The sequence below is a fragment of the Sinocyclocheilus grahami genome, unplaced genomic scaffold (assembly GCF_001515645.1).
Source record: "Sinocyclocheilus grahami isolate Dianchi unplaced genomic scaffold, SAMN03320097.WGS_v1.1 scaffold446.1, whole genome shotgun sequence".
Classification (NCBI taxonomy): Eukaryota; Metazoa; Chordata; class Actinopteri; order Cypriniformes; family Cyprinidae; genus Sinocyclocheilus; species Sinocyclocheilus grahami.
The window spans coordinates 125,015-144,698 of NW_015505625.1; the positions used below are offsets into that span (position 1 = coordinate 125,015).

General features: G+C 35.5%; 1 protein-coding gene across 1 annotated transcript in view; it reads right to left on the minus strand.

The window, feature by feature from the left end:
- Window positions 1–10,053, minus strand: part of LOC107552309 (melanocortin receptor 5-like) — a 29,504-nt gene extending 19,451 nt beyond the window's left edge. The window contains exon 1 of the mRNA XM_016234168.1: window positions 9,946–10,053. The gene's annotated coding sequence lies outside the window, so the exon portion shown is untranslated. The remainder of the gene's footprint in view (window positions 1–9,945) is intronic.
- Window positions 10,054–19,684: the final 9,631 nt, after the last annotated feature.

Below are 19,684 nucleotides of genomic sequence, written 5' to 3' on the forward strand. Positions count from 1 at the left end.
GAAAAAAGTACTTGTTCATGAAAGAGGACAAATAAAAGAAATGATCTTGCTTTATCAGTGCAGTCACAGAAGTGAACTTGTTATATACAGCGATAGAGACTCGAACATGTAAGGTCACGTAGTCATTTTTAAAGCATTATCTATTGATTCTACAGCTTATTTATATTACATACGATCTGTATATATTAACATTCATTGAAAATAAATGATTTATAATAACTGTTAAACTAAAATTGCTTGTGTGGAATGGAATAATATATATATATATATATATATTACATACGATCTTTATATATTCACATTCATTTAAAATAAATGATTTATAATAATTCTGTCAGGACCACTATCGTCAAAATGATAGATACTTAGCATAAAGTTTGGTTTGGCGGTATGGTTCTGTTCTGGGCAAAAAACCTCCCTGCCCATCCATGCAGCCTGTCATGAATGAGCAGGGAGAGCAACAATAATAACCCCCCCAGGGTTAACAGAACAGAACAAGGCAGATATCATTAATGTACTCAATGATATTTAAGTGTAACACTTTATTCAAGATAAAGGAGTCTGATTAGCAAGGAATATCAGAATTTAATTATCATTAAATACTTTTTTTTAGTACTAGTGACCTTTAATTTGGAGCAAGATAAACTGGGGGAGTGACTTTTTTGTGTCAGACATGTGTCACTTTGCTCACATCTGATTGGTCCAATTTCAGTTTGCGATCTCTAACTCAGAACGTAACCTGCACCGGAGCACCGGAGTACCTAAAACCCAGGATTGGTGCAAACTAAACTGAAACTTGCCTGGCTAGCCAGCTAATCCGGCTTCATGGTACAGGCCCCTGGGAAATAAATCTCATGTTTATTTTAGATCTGTGTGACAACAGCGTAATATACAGTAAATAAATCAATAAATCCACTGCTCTCTGGACTCTAAACAGTGTTCTGAGCTCGTCAGTGCAGCCAAAGACAGAACTGTTAGCATGCTTTGCTCAAACTTTCAGCATGGCGTTAAAACTGATACGCCGCTGTCGCTTGCGAAAACAACGGTGGTGCCGTGGGTGGAAACGTGCAGATTGAGGGGCATTAATATTATAATAAGATCCCCTTTCTACGTCACGGGCAAGCAAAATCTGAGCGGCTCGTTTTTTCACAAGCTTGCAGAGAAAGGCTTACAAAAAAATATATATTTAAATAAATTACTATTTTGTTATTTTCTGGGTTGGTAGACGCACCAGGAACCTGTTTATAGCACTTAAACGCGGAAAAAGTTAGATTTTCATGATATGTCACCTTTAAGCGTTCTTTAACAATTTGGACTTCATGACTATGTTTCTTAACACATTTAAGTTCATTTTTAAATAATGTCAATTTAAACATGTTAAAAAATATAAATCATTAAGTTGTGATAGTCTTTTGTCATGTTTAATGAAGTACACTTATTTGGTTGTGTTGACCAACATACTAAAGCGCATGTAAATTACTGGATTATAATGTTAACTGAGTTTTGAATTTAATATAGGCTACTTTAAATGTATACTAAACTGCAAATTCCCCATTACAAAATGTGCAATTACAAATATATTTAAATACATGACACACATGCATTAATAAAAATGACATTAAAATATATTTTAGTTTATCAGAAATGCTTGTCAGTACATTCAGCAATATCTTTAACCATAATTCAAAGACAACAGAAGTATGAAATTACTTATAAAGATTTACAGAAGTCCTATTTAAGTGCTATAATTCGTGGCCTAATGGTTAGAGAGTCTGACTTGTAATCCAAGTAAATCGGACTTGTAATCCAAAGGTTGCAGGTTCGAGTCTCGTACCGGCAGGGATTGTAGGTGGGGGGAGTGAATGTACAGCGCTCTCTTCCACCTTCAATACCACGACTGAGGTGCCCTTGAGCAAGGCACCGAACCCCCAACTGCTCCCCGGGCGCCGCAGCAAAAAAATGGCTGCCCACTGCTCCGGGTGTGTGTTCACTGCTGTGTGTGTGCACTTTGGAAGGGATAAATGCAGAGCACTAATTCCTAGTATGGGTCACCATACTTGGCCACATGTCACAAAAAACAAATAATGAAGTACCTACACTCTAAAAAATGCTGGGTTGTTTTTAACCCAAATGCTGGGTTCAGCTTGTTGGGTTATTTTATTGGGGTATTTTTAATATTTTTACCCAGGTGCTGGGTTATTTTTTAACCCAAATGCTGGGTTCAGCTTGTTGGGTTATTTTATTGGGGTATTTTTAATATTTTTACCCAGGTGCTGGGTTATTTTTAACCCAAACGCTGGGTTCAGCTTGCTGGGTCATTTTATTGGGTTATTTTTAATATTTTTACCCAGATGCTGGGTTATTTTTAACCCAAACGCTGGGTTCAGCTTGTGTCATTTTATTGGGTTATTTTTTATATTTTTACCCAGGTGCTGGGTTATTTTTTTAACTCAAACGCTGGGTTCAGCTTGTTGTGTCATTTTATTGGGTTCTTTTTTATATTTTTACCCAGATGCTGGGTTATTTTTTAACCCAAACGCTGGGTTCAGCTTGCTGGGTCATTTTATTGGGTTATTTATAATATTTTTACCCAGGTGCTGGGTAATTTTTTTTAACCCAAACGCTGGGTTCAGCTTGTGGCATTTTATTGGGGTCTTTTTTATATTTTTACCCAGATGCTGGGTTATTTTTAACCCAAACGCTGGGTTCAGCTTGTGGCATTTTATTGGGGTCTTTTTTATATTTTTACCCAGATGCTGGGTTATTTTTAACCCAAACGCTGGGTTCAGCTTGTGGCATTTTATTGGGGTCTTTTTTATATTTTTACCCAGATGCTGGGTTATTTTTAACCCAAACGCTGGGTTCAGCTTGTGGCATTTTATTGGGGTCTTTTTTATATTTTTACCCAGATGCTGGGTTATTTTTAACCCAAACGCTGGGTTCAGCTTGTGGCATTTTATTGGGGTCTTTTTTATATTTTTACCCAGATGCTGGGTTATTTTTAACCCAAACGCTGGGTTCAGCTTGTGGCATTTTATTGGGGTCTTTTTTATATTTTTACCCAGATGCTGGGTTATTTTTAACCCAAACGCTGGGTTCAGCTTGTGTCATTTTATTGGGTTCTTTTTTATATTTTTACCCAGGTGCTGGGTTATTTTTTAAACTCAAACGCTGGGTTCAGCTTGTTGTGTCATTTTATTGGGTTATTTTTAATATTTTTACCCAGGTGCTGGGTTATTTTTTAACCCAAACGCTGGGTTCAGCTTGTTGTGTCATTTTATTGGGTTATTTTTAATATTTTTACCCAGGTGCTGGGTTATTTTTTAACCCAAACGCTGGGTTCAGCTTGTTGGGTCATTTTATTGGGTCATTTTTAATATTTTTACCCAGGTGCTGGGTAATTTTTTTTAACCCAAACGCTGGGTTCAGCTTGTTGGGTCATTTTATTGAGTTGTTTTAATGCTGGGTTATTTTTTTCTACCTAACCGCTGGGTTGAGCTTGTCTCCGGTGAAACTTCTCAACAACACAGCTGCTGAGAGCAAAGGCTTTTTAAGTCCACAGGAGAGAGCGGTTCTCAGTGCCGCTGCCGATTTGGTGCACTTTTTCAGGGAAATAAACATTTGTGCTGTTGTTTTTCCCTTCCAAAAATTGTCACTTTTTTTGTTTGTCAATATTCCCAAGAAAACATGTTCTGTTTTAAATAATTGATTAGAAAAATTGAAATATATGTTTAATATAAAGTATTTCTGATTCAATGTTTTCACTAAATGAGTCACTATAAAGTAACATCTGTGATGGCACATTCTACGTTTATGCATTGGCAACCATAAAATGATAACAGTTATATGTTTTCCTATTGCTATTAATTCCTACTAATAAAACAATCTTACTAATAAATTTACTAAAAATAAGAAATATTCTAAGTATAAATGAAGACTTCAGATGCAAAAACTGTCCATCTGAGATTTTTCTTTCAAATTAGCTTCTTTTTTTTTTGTCAGGCTCCTATGAAAATATTGTTTTTGAAAATAAAGCATTCAATAACTGATTAATAACCTTCATTGCCAATAAAGTGAAATTTCTGAACCCAAACACAGGAGTCTGAAAATAGAATGCTAATTTAAAAGAAAAAATTCTCAGATGGACTTTTAGAGGTTTTTGCATCTATAGTCTTCAAATGTAATATTAATAAATATAACTTTTAATGAACGCTGTTGTCTTTTTTGTGTTTCTTTTTCCTATTGTTTTATAAAAGAAAAAAAAACACTTGAATCTATACATTAAAGTAATTTTTACTTATGGTAAGAGTTTTCTTAGAGAAAACTAATATGATCTCCATTTTTTATAATGTTTAACAGAAATATTTTATATAACATATTAAGCTGACAGATTGGCAGTATGAATATATGTTAGGAATGAGCCACCTTGTAATTACATATAATTCACAAGCACAAAGATATAAATGAATGTGTAGGAATGATTTTAGCTTGATGTCACCTTAAATTAACCTCCATGCACATGGAGCCCACACACGCAGAATGTGTCATATGAGAAGTTATAATAACCGGTCTGTGTGTTATCTGTTTCACATCATCGTGGTCACAGAGTTATGAAAGCGCTGAGGTCTCCTCACATTTAGTGGCTCATTCTTGTGGTGTGTTGCAGCCACAAACACTGAGCTCTTTTACAAATCAATGAGGGGGGGTTTTCGGATGATGTCTCAGAATATGTCACAATGAATGTGTTTATTCTCTGTTGTGTCTTGTTGTGGATAAACATGTGCAGAACAGCTTGCTTTCTAAAGAGAGCTTCAAAATGTCCTGGTGTGCCACTTCATGAATAAAACATGTTGGGAACACCTTGTGCTCCTCCAGTCTAATGATGCTGAGACCTCGTTTCTGAGTGCTGGGATAATGAACTGTCTTGTTTACTCTTCACAATCCTTAACCCCTCAGCTTATGCTTTTGAATTCAGCAGGAAATTAAATCCTGACGTATGAAATTAATGAATCACAGACGCGCGCCTCAGGAAGTCTTTACAACAAGCACGATTAATGGTGATCAGTGTTCATTTCTATTCTACACGTTATGCAAAACATTTTAAGGTGCGCTCATGAGTTTTTGATGGAATCTGCAATACATATATCTCGCACTTGAATTTCAAATAACCTTGCAGCATGAATGGGCAAATAGCTGTTTCAGTCTTTTGTCTGACTAGTTGTTCTACTGCTATTTCTAAGGAAACATTGAAATGAACAAGAAACAATTTTCACTGCTCTGTTTTCTGAAAACATGGTTTCAGAGTTTGGGAACAAAATCTACAGACCTGACTGAAATATGGAAGTAAATCCATTTTTTAAAGCAATTTTCAATTCTAATGACAAATGTTATTAACATACTGCTAGCACGTGCTATTAAATTATATATATATTTAATTAACTAAACCCTATAGCGAAAAAGAACTAGCCCTTGTGAAAAAGAACACATTAGCATACGTTTTAAAGAGTAGCCTACTTATTATGGAAATTATTTACTTTAAAATAATAAATATAAGTGTGAACTGAATGTAACTTAATTGCATATTCATTGCAGTTCAGTGAAAATGCATTATAGTTTATATTTATATTAAATGGAATTAGGTGAACTAATTTAGAGTGCTTCTTAAGTAGTACATCTTTATATGTAATTTCATAATTTTTTATATTGCCTCTGAAATATGGTTAAAGTGAACTGCTAAATGTACTGACAAGCATTGATGATAAATGATAAACTAAAATATACTTGAATGTAATTTCTATTGAAACTTGTATGTTGTGTATTTAAATATATTTGTAATTACACATTTTTTAATGATGAAGTTGCAATTTAGTAAAATATATGAATTGTAATGCAAAAATGAATAACAGTTAAAATCCTAATCAAGGAATTTACATGAACTTCATGTTAGTCAACACGTCAAAATAAGTGTGCTTCATTAAAACATGACTAAATGTTACAACAGTCCTGAAACTGAATTCACTATTTAAATGCCCTTTTATTTCATTAACATTATATTATCTGCAAAAAATATACTGTTAACATTTAATATACACTACGAGTGCACATTCAATACAATTAATCACATGTCTTTTTCACAAGGGCGTGTGTTGCCTTTAAACATTTTTGAATTGTCTGATCATGAATTGTTTTACTATATGGATTTTTCTACATGAAGTAGAAACTTACCCCATATAGTGTGACAGCATGCTGATATTGTGTAATTGTAATGCAAAAATGAATAACAGTTAAAATCCTAATCAAGGAATTTACATGAACTTCATGTTAGTCAACACGTCAAAATAAGTGTGCTTCATTAAAACATGACTAAATGTTATAAAAATAATTATTTAAAATGTACTTCAAAGTAAAACTTTTAATTTGATTTATTATTGCAAAATGCACTTTTTAAAAGTGTGTTAGGAAACAGTCCTGAAACTGAATTCACTATTTAAATGTCCTTTTATTTCATTAACATTATATTATCTGCAAAAAATATACTGTTAACATTTAATATACACTACGAGTGCACATTCAATACAATTAATCACATGTCTTTTTCACAAGGGCGTGTGTTGCCTTTAAACATTTTTGAATTGTCTGATCATGAATTGTTTTACTATATGGATTTTTCTACATGAAGTAGAAACTTACCCCATATAGTGTGACAGCATGCTGATATTGTGTATCTCTGTATCTCCTGTACATAATACAGAAATATACTGGAGAATATATAAATCCAGAAGTGCTGAAGAACAAGTATGAGGAAATGATGCAATGCACTGAAGTCATTGCTAATATTTTTTGACTGACTTGTACTTTTTAAAACAGGTTCAGGTTGCTTTATTTGTCGCCATAAGTAGATTTGGTTTGCAGTGTATGAGTTCATACATCTTGACACACTTTTAACAAACAGCACAGACAGTGGACAGCATAATAAATATGATAAAAGTGCTCCAAATTCCCATCATCACTTGCAATATTTCAAGATTGTTCAACTGAGTAACAGCTGCTGAATCTCTGTTCAGCACTATAGGACAATAAACCTTCATCCAGAAGAAGGTTTTACAGTTTTTACAATTGAGAAAGTTAAAAATGCACTATAACATTGTGATATTAACTAGAATCATGTATACAATAACCTACAAGCTACATTTGCAGGAATGTGCTACATATTTGCTATTTGGCAAAAACAGCATCTCACAACCCTAATCTAAAAATATCAAAGACACATATTTTATAACACTGAACAGAGAGTCTTCGCGTACAGTATGTGGCATTTATCAATGATGTGATGCAGATCTGTGTTGATTCCCCAGGGCTCATTAAAGCAGGGAGCATCTAAATCAGGCCTATGGATTTAGACCCCACTCCAAATAAACAACCTCCTTTATCTAGGGCTACGTGGATGTTTATTGCTTTTTCTTAAATAGGCTCAGAGGACCTTCTTGACCTTCAATAAAGCCTAACGTTCCTGCTGTGGTTTGCGTCCATGCACCACTGCAGCAGGCACACACACACACACACAGACACACACACAGAGATGTGGCATGATCTGCGCACACACACCCACGCAGCTCTGACTCTGCAATGCCTAACGCTGGATGCGTCTCAAACCCAGTGATCCACCTACCAGCATTTTTGGCATCAGAGGTGCTTTCCAAGTCAGTAGATCTCACATTCTCAACATCTATTTATGCCGTGCTTACAAAGACAATACGAAAAGCACATAAATAGTACAGATACATACAGACAAACACAAGCAGCTGAACTGACTCCCATCGCACCTACTGTATAATGGTCGAGAGTATGCCGTCTATTAGCAGTGAAGTGCCAAATGAGAGATCATTTGGACCATTTGCTTCAATTAACCAATTAAAAAAGCCAGTTTATTTGAGGCATCAATCAATAGCTTACCTATAGAACTCCCTCTGCGGTGTTTTTCATGTCACTTTTGTACTGAATTAAATATTTAGCAAAGGATGTTTTAGCTTCGGATATTGGACTCCAGCGTGTCAACATTCTTACAGCAGATCAATTTACAAACCCTTTGCAAATTGATTGGACTAAATCAGGGGTGCCCAAACTCGGTCCTGGAGGGCCGGTGTCCTGCAGACTTTAGCTCCAACCCTAATCAAACACACCTGAACCAGCTAATCAAGCACTTATAGGCATACTAGAAACTTACCAGCAGGTGTGTTGAGGCAAGTTGAAGCTAAACTCTGCAGGACACCGGCCCTCCAGGACCGAGTTTGGGCACCCCTGGACTAAATCATTATCATTGATCAGTATTTTAAAGTTGCATTATTTTCCTAGTGACAATTTAAGTAACTATAATTGTTTTTGATTGGTGTTGCGGTGTTGCATCTGTCATGTTACTGTCCATTAGTTATCGTCTTTTGAAGTGAATAGTTGCATGGTTTAAAGAAACAAATCTATCAGGAGGTGTTTTAACTTCAATGTCTATAATCCGTAATAACACTTCCTCCAGTGAAAAAGTCAATCTCCTGTTGTTCCTCTCACATGAAAATCCACCAACATATTTGTTTAGAGCTGTTGCAGACTGTTTTTACTTATCATTTTATATTTCACGAATCAGACCAGACAACTTTTTAACTGGAGGAAACAATATTATGGATAGAGGACTCATGTTTTAGCTGGAAGCAAGAGTTTGAAGGTAAAATGCCTCAATGATGGGTTTGTTTCTTAAAAACATGCATCTTTTTTTTTTTTTTTTACGTTAGAATGTGTAAAATTCTGAACTTCATCATGCTATTGTTTTATGAAAACATATTTAAGCATATATTTTGTTGAATACTGTTAAGACTATGTTTTTCCAACATGTCAGATTGCTGTTTTTCTCCCGAACAAAGATTCGAGCGATACTCGATTCGACCCATTGAAAAGAATCGTTTTGATTGACTCATCGCTTTATTCGCGAATTTCACTAAAAGGTGAAAGGTGTGCAAGTAATTAATTCATAGCCGCTGAAACAGATCCAGCGATTCACTGTCTTCCCAATCGATAAGACTGAGCCATTTGCGCATGGGATTTCTGCTTTCTAAAAAGACAGCTCGTTAGGTTTTGAGACATACCCACACTCACTGCAGTCAACACCCTCAATTTTTAGCAACAGTAGTCCAACAAAAACAGAATTCAGTCTTCGAAAACAGCTTTCGATCTCTGAACATACTGAGGCTATTCAAACCACCAAAGATGGATGCATCACGCACCAAAATATCCGGTATATACAAACATCATTACACAAGCAGCAGAAAACCATAAAATGTCAAAGTTATTTAGTTTAAAAAAAACAGCAGAAGTTTGCTAGCTTGTTAGCTTATATTAAGTTACCTGTCGGAGAGTAGGCCTATTGCTGGGATGATTTCATTTATGCCACATAAACTGCACTTAACATTTAGCTACAACAACATACCATGAAGGAAGTAACCATGTATTTTTGTGTTTTTTTTACGTTTGGAAAGTTAGAAATAGCATTTTATGCCGTTAAACGACAGTAAAGTATACGCAGTTTAGATTGAATCTTGATGAATGAACATTGAGATTTCAGCACTAGGGAGCGGACAGCGCCGAATCAATGAGAGATCCGCACCATTGTCCCTTATCCGGTAAATTCATTGACAAAATACAGGCTGATGTTGTAAAGCCGACATGCAGAGTTCACGTGGTTAACAAGCTTACTAAACACAGTAGGCTATCTCCCATTGCTCTGTTCATGCAAACGAGATATTGATGCTTTAAGTAAATGTTCTTCAGTACGGTGCAATAAAGGAAAATATTATGTATCTGTCCGAATAATGATGCATAAGTTTCGGTGGGACGTAGCGCACCTCAAACACATTTAGGCACGGCAAAAATGACAAAGCTGAAGTTTAGTAATTGACTCACCTGTTAGGAGCAGTTGTCTTGTGCTAAACCTGAGAATCTCAGAGACTGGGTGCTTGCTTCAGTCCAGGGGCGTTTATTCGCGCTGGAGGAGGATTTTTAAAGATCTCTATGAAGAACGGGGCTCTGCTGCATCAGATGCATATATAGGATCGGGAACAGCGACAGCTCCACCTCCAGAGCTTCTGAAGCTTTCAGAGCATCCTCACACTACAGCAGCCCGGCTTCATTAAACACTGGAATCAAACTCGACGTCTCGAAGTCGAGACCAGAAGGCTAGCAACTTTCCAGAAAAGAGCTGGGGGAAATATTTCTTATTAATTTTATATTGAGTTGGGTATTGTTATATTTTTCAGGTCTATGTTCAATATAATCAACACATTTTTATTTCTTTATCGTTTGTGGCACCAGACAGAATTGCAATAATGATAAGTGAATGATTAGAAAAATAAATGCATGATGATAATAATAATAATAACTATGACAATAATCACCATCGTCGTCTATCGTTTTCTTTATTTGCAACATGTTGAATACAAGAAGATGAAAGAAAGCTGCAGGGGATACGAGCAAGTCATTAAGAGATAAATGTGGAATTAACCGTGACAATTAATTGAGTTGATAATGTAAAAGTAGACATGATATAGCTGGAAGTGTTTAAAGGGATAGTTCAACCAAACATGAAAATATGCTGAAAATGTGCTCACCCTCAGGCCATCCGAGATGTAGATGAGTTTGTTTCTTCATGGGAACAGATGTGGATAAATATAGCATTACATCACTTGCTCAGCAATGGATGCTCTGCAGTGAATGGGTGCCGTCAGAATGAGAGTCCAAACAGCTGATAATAACATCACGATAATCCACAAGTAATCTACATGACTTCAGCCCATTACCACTTTGTGAAACAGAAAGCTACAAAATGGCCTCAGGCCATCCGAGATGTGGATGAGTTTGTTTCTTCATGGGAACAGATGTGGATAAATATAGCATTACATCCTTTGCTCGCCAAAGGATCCTCTGCAGTGAATGGGTGCCGTCAGAATGAGAGTCCAAACAGCTGATAATAACATCACGATAATCCACAAGTAATCTACATGACTTCAGCCCATTACCACTTTGTGAAACAGAAAGCTACAAAATGGCCAAAATCCGAGTATATAATCCATAATAACACTTCCTCCAGTGAAAGACATGCATCTTACATCAAAATCCACCAACATATTCGTTTAGACCTGCTTTGGACTGTTGTCGCGTGTGCTTGATCTGTGCATATTTCTCTCCTGATTCAGACAAGATTACTTTATTTACGAAATTTGTAAAATGCCTTAATTATGTATTTGTTTCTGACAAACTCGCAGCTTTTCGCTTCAGAAGCTGTTAATTGATGGACTGGAGCGGTGTGGATTACTTGTGGATTATTGTAATGTTTTTATCAGCTGTTTGGACTGTCGTTCTGACGGCACCCATTCACTGCAGAGGATCCAATGCTGAGCAAGTGATGCAATGCTCCTTTTCTCCAAATTTAGACTTCGTTACTCTTTATTTTCCCTACAGAAATGAACGAGTAACAGTGATTTGTCTTCTTCCAAAGTGGATTGGGCCTCCCTTGCTGACTGCTTTGATGACAGTGTGTTTACAGTCTTCAAAACCTACATATGGCTTATGTATTAGTTGGTCTTATTAATTTTAAGTTATAAGAAAATATTTTTAATCACCCACATTTCTTATAATGTGTAGAGAACGATGGACACCAGTGATGCTAGTTTATGTAAAGTGACATGATTTATTTTTGTCTTGGAATTCCTGCATTAATTCTTGAAATTTTCTGGGTTTATTTTAGGATAGGCCTATTTTAGGTCATCCAGATCTGATTAGTGACAGCTCAGCATCAGGATCAACATGTGAGAAATATGCTCAAACTGAACCCATGACTGTTCTTTATAAATGGGAACAAAAAGCGCATTGAGAAGGCAGTATCAGGGTGATCTCTGTTACCACTGCCTGAATAAATTTCAATAATTCCCATATAACTGTGGGAGGCTGTCAATTACTTCCCTACAGGGAAGCTGAAAAACAAGGGTCGTCTCTTTGATTATATATACTTATATGCATAACACTAAATGTAAATTATGATTATGATTCTCAACAGGCTGTCAGCTAATGAGAAACTTGTTATGGCAGTCACAAGTTTGTTCTTTTGAAGTCATCATGGATGCATAAATAACTCCTTTTAGAGTTTCATTCCTTGGGAAAACTAAGATTGCGTTAAACAAGTTTCCTTGTGATAAATGGTTTTTGGGCCCTTCTCTTTGTATGTTCGGTGTGCAGAATGTTTTTTTGATGTTGTCTCGTGTTCTGTTCGGCATCATACTTTTTTCCAGCTTGAAGACTTTATGTTTTCATATGCTGCTACACAGAACATCTTCCCTTCAGAGATGGCATGCTATATGGGCCTTTTTATATTATATCTGAAAATAAAGAGGCAAAGTTAATGACAATAGCATTGTTCAAAGCTCTCTCGATGTTTTCTGAGGCACTGGTGAAGTTATTTTTAGTGGTCCCTAGGGCGGACAGACAATTTCCTCCATCACAACATTATACACTTTACAAGTGACTGCATATGCTCTTCAGATGAGATTACATAGTATATTAATGTATGGTTTAAGTTAAAATATAGGTTCCATTTTGTGATAAAAAAAAATAACTGGCAGTTTGTCTCTGACAATAAGTGTAAAAGCAGATTACTGGAAAAGTGGAACAGTTACCAAGTGTACATACGTACGTACATACACACACACACACACACACACACACACATATATATATATTATAAAAAAATTTATCTAATTAATTACATGATGTTTTCAATTAATTAATCGCAAAATAAATTTGACTGTGAAAATACCCACAAAAGATTATTTAAAGCTATTTTTGTGTTAAATGAGAAAGTATTAAGTAGACATTGCAAATTGAAAGAAATATTTTGTTTGATTCAACATAAAATGTATTACACGTAAACATTAAGGCTGCAACGACCTAACATAAACTATGGAACATAAAAGAAGATAATTTGAGAAACATCTCAGTAATTTTTGTTCATACAACGATAACCAAGACAGCTTTGTTACGGTTCCATTTTGTGATAAAAAAAAATAACTGGCAGTTTGTCTCTGACAATAAGTGTAAAAGCAGATTACTGGAAAAGTGGAACAGTTACCAAGTGTACATACGTACGTACATACACACACACACACATATATATATATATTATAAAAAAATGTATCTAATTAATTACATGATGTTTTCAATTAATTAATCGCAAAATAAATTTGACTGTGAAAATACCCACAAAAGATTATTTAAAGTTGTGATAAAAAAAATAACTGGCAGTTTGTCTCTGACAATAAGTGTAAAAGCAGATTACTGGAAAAGTGGAACAGTTACCAAGTGTACATACGTACGTACATACACACACACACACACACACACACACACATATATATATATTATAAAAAAATTTATCTAATTAATTACATGATGTTTTCAATTAATTAATCGCAAAATAAATTTGACTGTGAAAATACCCACAAAAGATTATTTAAAGCTATTTTTGTGTTAAATGAGAAAGTATTAAGTAGACATTGCAAATTGAAAGAAATATTTTGTTTGATTCAACATAAAATGTATTACACGTAAACATTAAGGCTGCAACGACCTAACATAAACTATGGAACATAAAAGAAGATAATTTGAGAAACATCTCAGTAATTTTTGTTCATACAACGATAACCAAGACAGCTTTGTTACCAACAGTCCTCAAAATACATTCCTTTATGTTCCAAAAAAGAAAGGTTTGAAACGATATGAGGCTGAGTAAACAATGATGATTGTTTATTATTGATTATTATAAACAATGAAGTAAACAATTATTATTTTAATGAAATGATACTCTAAATAAAAAACTAAATCTGGCAGCAGGTGGCGGTAAATATCTTTATGAGTCATTCATTGATTCGTTCTAACGGCTGATTCATTCAGGAATGAAGTAAATGGCTCTCTTTATGAATGGGCTACTGAATCATTGATTCACACGATTCGCTCAAAACGCAGATTCATTCCGAAACTAAACACTGCTCTGTTCCTCAGAGACACACAACATTTCTGCTGTGGCTTTAAAGATAATATATTCTCTGCAAAATTGAGCAAAAACACATGATATTGTGATTAAAATATAGCACAATATTAACATTTTAATTGGTGATTTTCTGGACAAAATCAGCACTGATATTGCTCTAGCTGCTACTCGTGTAATATCGATTATCATGTGATATTGTGATTAAAATATAGCACAATATAAACTTGTTTACTGATCTGTTGAATAAAATCACATTTTAATTGGTGATTTTCTGGACAAAATCAGCACTGATATTGCTCTAGCTGCTACTCGTGTAATATCGATTATCATGTAATATAAATATGAGACAAAAACACATACAGGGGCATTTTTGCAACAATATCTTGAATTTTAGGGCATAACTGCATTAATGGAGTTGTCACCCTGCATCATAATTGTCAACAGTCAACTGTATGAGCTGTAAGATGATGTACAGGTTTGGGGGCGGGGCCAGTGCGTTGTTAAAATATTTAATTGCGTTATTTATTCATAACTAATTAATTCCGTTATTTTTTCATAACTAATTAATTAAGTTAACGCGTTAAACTGACAGCCCTAATATATAACGTTTGTGCCAAATTGTTAGTAAAAATGTGTTGGAATTGAAGGTCAACTGATTGCTATTATTTAGTGCTGTCAAACGATTAATCGCGATTAATCGCATCCAAAATCAAAGTTTTTGTTTACATAATATATGTTTGTGTACTGTGTATATTTATTATGTATATATAAAAACACACATACAGTATATATTTTTAAAAATATTTACATGTATATATTTATATTCATATAATTTATATTATATAAAAATATATTTAATATATAATCATTACATATTTTTCTTAAATATATACATGCACGTGTTTGTGTTTATATATATATAATAAATATACACAGTACACACGCATATATTATGTAAACAAAAACTTTGATTTTGGATGCGATTAATTGCGATTAATCGTTTGACAGCACTAATATTATGTCTTCACAGCACAGCGTTAAAATAGCCTGCTGAGCTTGACGAAACCAAAATCCGTGTAAACATGAAATGTAATATAAATAAAGACAGTAAGAGACACTATGTATTTTTGACCCCATTCATTCATCCATATTCCAAACCTCTTGTCCATGCAGGGCTATGGTTGTTTGAAACATGCATAAATAATACATTATAATGTTAATGATTTAAAAATTATACACTGTGGAAAAAAAACACAATATACTCAAAAATGATGGCCACAGATACAAGAAAACAATTAATGAAATTAACTATAGAATTCAGTCAGCCAGATAAATTAATAATCATAATAATAATAATAATAGTAAAAGCAAATAAATAATTAAGCTAAAAAAATAATTCTATATGGAGTAAAGTAGATTTTTTTGTTTACAGTTTTTGTGTACACCTAAACACTTGTAACATGAAACACAAGAAGTTATAATCAACAAACTGACAATTACAACAAAAGCAAATAAATAATTAAGCTAAAAAAATAATTCTATATGGAGTAAAGTAGATTTTTTTTGTTTTTGTGTACACCTAAACACTTGTAACATGAAACACAAGAAGTTATAATCAACAAACTGACAATTACAACTAACGGCTTTAATTATTCATGCTATGATGCTTGCTGGGAAGATGGAGAATTTATTATGTTGGACTGACAATAATCTCTTCATTTGTAATTATTCAAATTACACTATTAACAAAAACATTATGTTAGAATAATATTTCTGGGAATATAATTGGTTTAACATGAGTTTTTATCTGTGAATTCACTGACTCACTCACTTTTTTTTTTTTTTGGTATCTGTAACTCAAAGCCCCTGTATGCTGGATAAATTACTTTTGCTGCAGCTATATGACCTTATCATTGTGGATGTGTTTCAGTGCTGTGACACAGAACTAGACTGAAAGGAATCATTATTAATGTAGAATCAGGCACTAGATCATTAAACATGCACTGCTGGTTTGATGAAGTTTTCTGAAAATAAAATAAATGAAGCAAAGCTGCAGTGTGAACCTACACATCACGGACAGTGCTTACTAATGGACAGCTCTTAACAGCACACAGAGTTTGGACGTGTGATGTGTCGTGCTCTTAATCAAAACCAATCCCTCTAATGAAGTACTTAGAGTGTATGAAAAACAGGCTGTGAGATTTAATCTGTGCAAAACTAGCTTCCAGATACACAGCTGTTACCTGTAAATTCACTGGATAGAGAAACAAACAGTCTACATTTTAATAAGATGTTTGGGACATAAGGAAAATGCATGATAAAAAAAAAACAAGTAAAACAACCAAGAGTCCGTAACCTGCCCTAGCAAAATATTTTTCTGTCCTCACCATAAAATTATCCATTTTCATTTTTAATAATGTACTTTTTGGATTTCTGATTGGTTTGTGGTTTTCATCACATATTGTCATGGAGTACACCAAAACAAGAAGATCCAAGTGCAGCATTTATTAAAGGGGACATAACACACACAGTTTCAGCCATCTCATGTTAATCTTGAGTACCTATAGAGTAGTATTGCATCCTTCATATCTCCAAAAAGTCTTTAGTTTTATCATATTAATAAAAGAAAGATACAGCTTTTCGATTCTCTCCGAAAACAGCCGAGCTCCTGGAGGCGCGCCGTGGGCGGAGCTAAAGAGTGATGAGCACTTGAGCGCCGGTTGCCAACAAAACAAAGACATTTGATGCTGTTTCACTTACCGTCTGCAGTTCTGGATCATGACCAGGGTCTTTTATAGCTGGGACCGCTCCATCTTTCAGTATCAGAGTCGAACTGGGCATTGTCTATAAAACGTTCGTCAACAAACATACTTGTGAAACTCCATTGCTGCCCCGAAAAACAAACTACATCCACTGTTTACGTAACGCTGGGTTCTTTAGGAAGCTGAACAAAGTTATCTTTCCCTTACAACAAAATACACACTTCTATCGCAAGCGAGCGAGTCCCGTGCAGCGCTGCCGAATGAAACATGTTGATGGGCACGATCTCGCTCTCGCTCTGGTCGATGCGTGCACGGACGCGTTCTTCCGGAAGAAATGCCCATATAAGGAGTTCCACCCTCGTTTACGTCATGAAGAGCCACGATCGAAAAAAACTTTCTGAAACTTGTACGAACCCGGAAGTAAGATTTTTGCCACAGAAATACTCCATCAAATGTCCAAAAAGTTTTTTGAAACTTTGGCTATGCTTAGCATGACAATCTATTTAACAGTGTAAACAACTCTGAATGCATGAAACAGCATTGCACTCCCCCTTTAAAGAGTCCAAAAACAAACAGTTTAATCCAAATCAGGGTAAAAACAGAGTAACAGAAACACGTAACAGAAAACAAAGCAGCAGCCAAAGACAAAGAAAACCGGGCTAATTGTGGAATAGGTTAACAAGGTAATGGGACACAGCTGAATGTAATGAGGCTTGATAGGCTTGCAAGGCAAAGTGTGATGGGAACTGAAGTTCAGAGAAACAAACAAACTAAGAAGCGTGCTCTCTAGTGGCTATACATGAGCACACCAACTAGACACTGTGACATAGCCCCTCCTCTAAGGAGCGGATACCAGACGCTCCCAAAAATCAATGAAATCCTGGAGGGAGGTGGGACTGAGGCAGACCAGGGGGAGGGATGGCGGGCCAGGCCTGTGCAACGGAAGAGGGTCTGGAGACAGAGATAGACCAGGGTACCGGAGTAGAACTGGCAGGGCAGAAGGCCATGGCGGGGCAGGCAGGACGAACCAGCGAGGCTCCGACCAAACAGGAACCCCAGCAGACGGCCAGGGCGGGGCCGGAGGAATGGACCAGTGAGGCTCCGGCCAAACAGGATCCCCAGCGAACGGCCAGAGCGGAGCTCTGTAATAATGTGCTAACTAGCACATTATTAGGAAAGGCAATTTGCAAAGATTAATAAAAACCCTTATACTCCCTTCTTCTGTAGATGAAGCTGGATCACGAATGATTCGGGCGAACATAGATGCATTTAGGCAGATCGGGGATCAGCGCATTCACTTCAAAACGAAAGTAACGTTAATCCTCTGCATCTTCAGCGGCTCAGATGTTGGGAGTAAATGACGACTGCCATGTTCATTACTACATCCAACAACTAAACACCTCAATCTCTTAATCGGAGACATTCTTGTCTTCCCCTGCACCGGAGTCGACACAATGGCGGACTGATGACAGCTCACTCAGGGCGGAGAACGCTGGCTTCTTTAGGAAGCTGAACAAAGTTATCTTTCCCTTACAACAAAATACACACTTCTATCGCGAGCGAGCGAGTCCCGGCTCAGATGTCGGGAGTAAATGACGACTGCCATGTTCATTACTACATCCAACAACAGAACACCTCAATCTCTTAATCGGAGACATTCTTGTCTTCCCCTGCACCGGAGTCGACACAATGACGGACTGATGACAGCTCAAGCGCATTCACTTCAAAACGAAAGTAACGTTAATCCTCTGCATCTTCAGCGGCTCAGATGTTGGGAGTAAATGACGACTGCCATGTTCATTACTACATCCAACAACTAAACACCTCAATCTCTTAATCGGAGACATTCTTGTCTTCCCCTGCACCGGAGTCGACACAATGGCGGACTGATGACAGCTCACTCAGGGCGGAGCTAAGGTAAGATGCTACTGTCAATCAAATATCGTGGGAGGGGCCTGTACAGAACTACGTCATTCTGACAGGAACCTCAGAACAGCCTAATTTGAGAAAAAAACACTGGGTGGATTTTTATAATTATGGGATGGATGTGTACACACACTTCCAACATACACTTATGTTCAAACAACTTTGCATCCGATGACCCCTTTAAAGCCTGAAGTCTTTACTATACATGAGCACACCAACTAGACACTGTGACAGCATATATGTTAATTTCTTTAGCATACTGTATACATATATATATATATATATATATATATTTAAGTATCTTTATAGTAATTTCATAATTCATTCTATTGTCTTTGAAATATTGTTAAAGTGTATCTGCTAAATGTACTGACGAGCATTCATGGTAAATTAAACTACTTTAATGTCATTTTTATTAAAACTTGTATGTCATGGATTTGAACATATGTGTAATTGTGATTTAGTTGCAGTTTAGTACATTTAAAATACATTGCCTTTAAATGTAATATCAAATAATACACTACAGTTAAAATGATCAAGTAGGCTACTTTACATGTGCTTTAGTATGTTAGTAAACATCAAAATAAGTTCACTTCATTAAAGCTCGGCAAAATATTATTAAAACATAATGATTTAAAATACTTTTAAGTAAAACTTTTTTTCAAGGATTTTTTCAAAAAAAAAAAAAAAAAGTTGACATTTGCGTGCAAGTTATAATCAACAAACTGACAATTACAACTAACGGCTTTAATTATTCATGCTATGATGCTTGCTGGGAAGATGGAGAATTTATTATGTTGGACTGACAATAATCTCTTCATTTGTAATTATTCAAATTACACTATTAACAAAAAAATTATGTTAGAATAATATTTCTGGGAATATAATTGGTTTAACATGAGTTTTTATCTGTGAA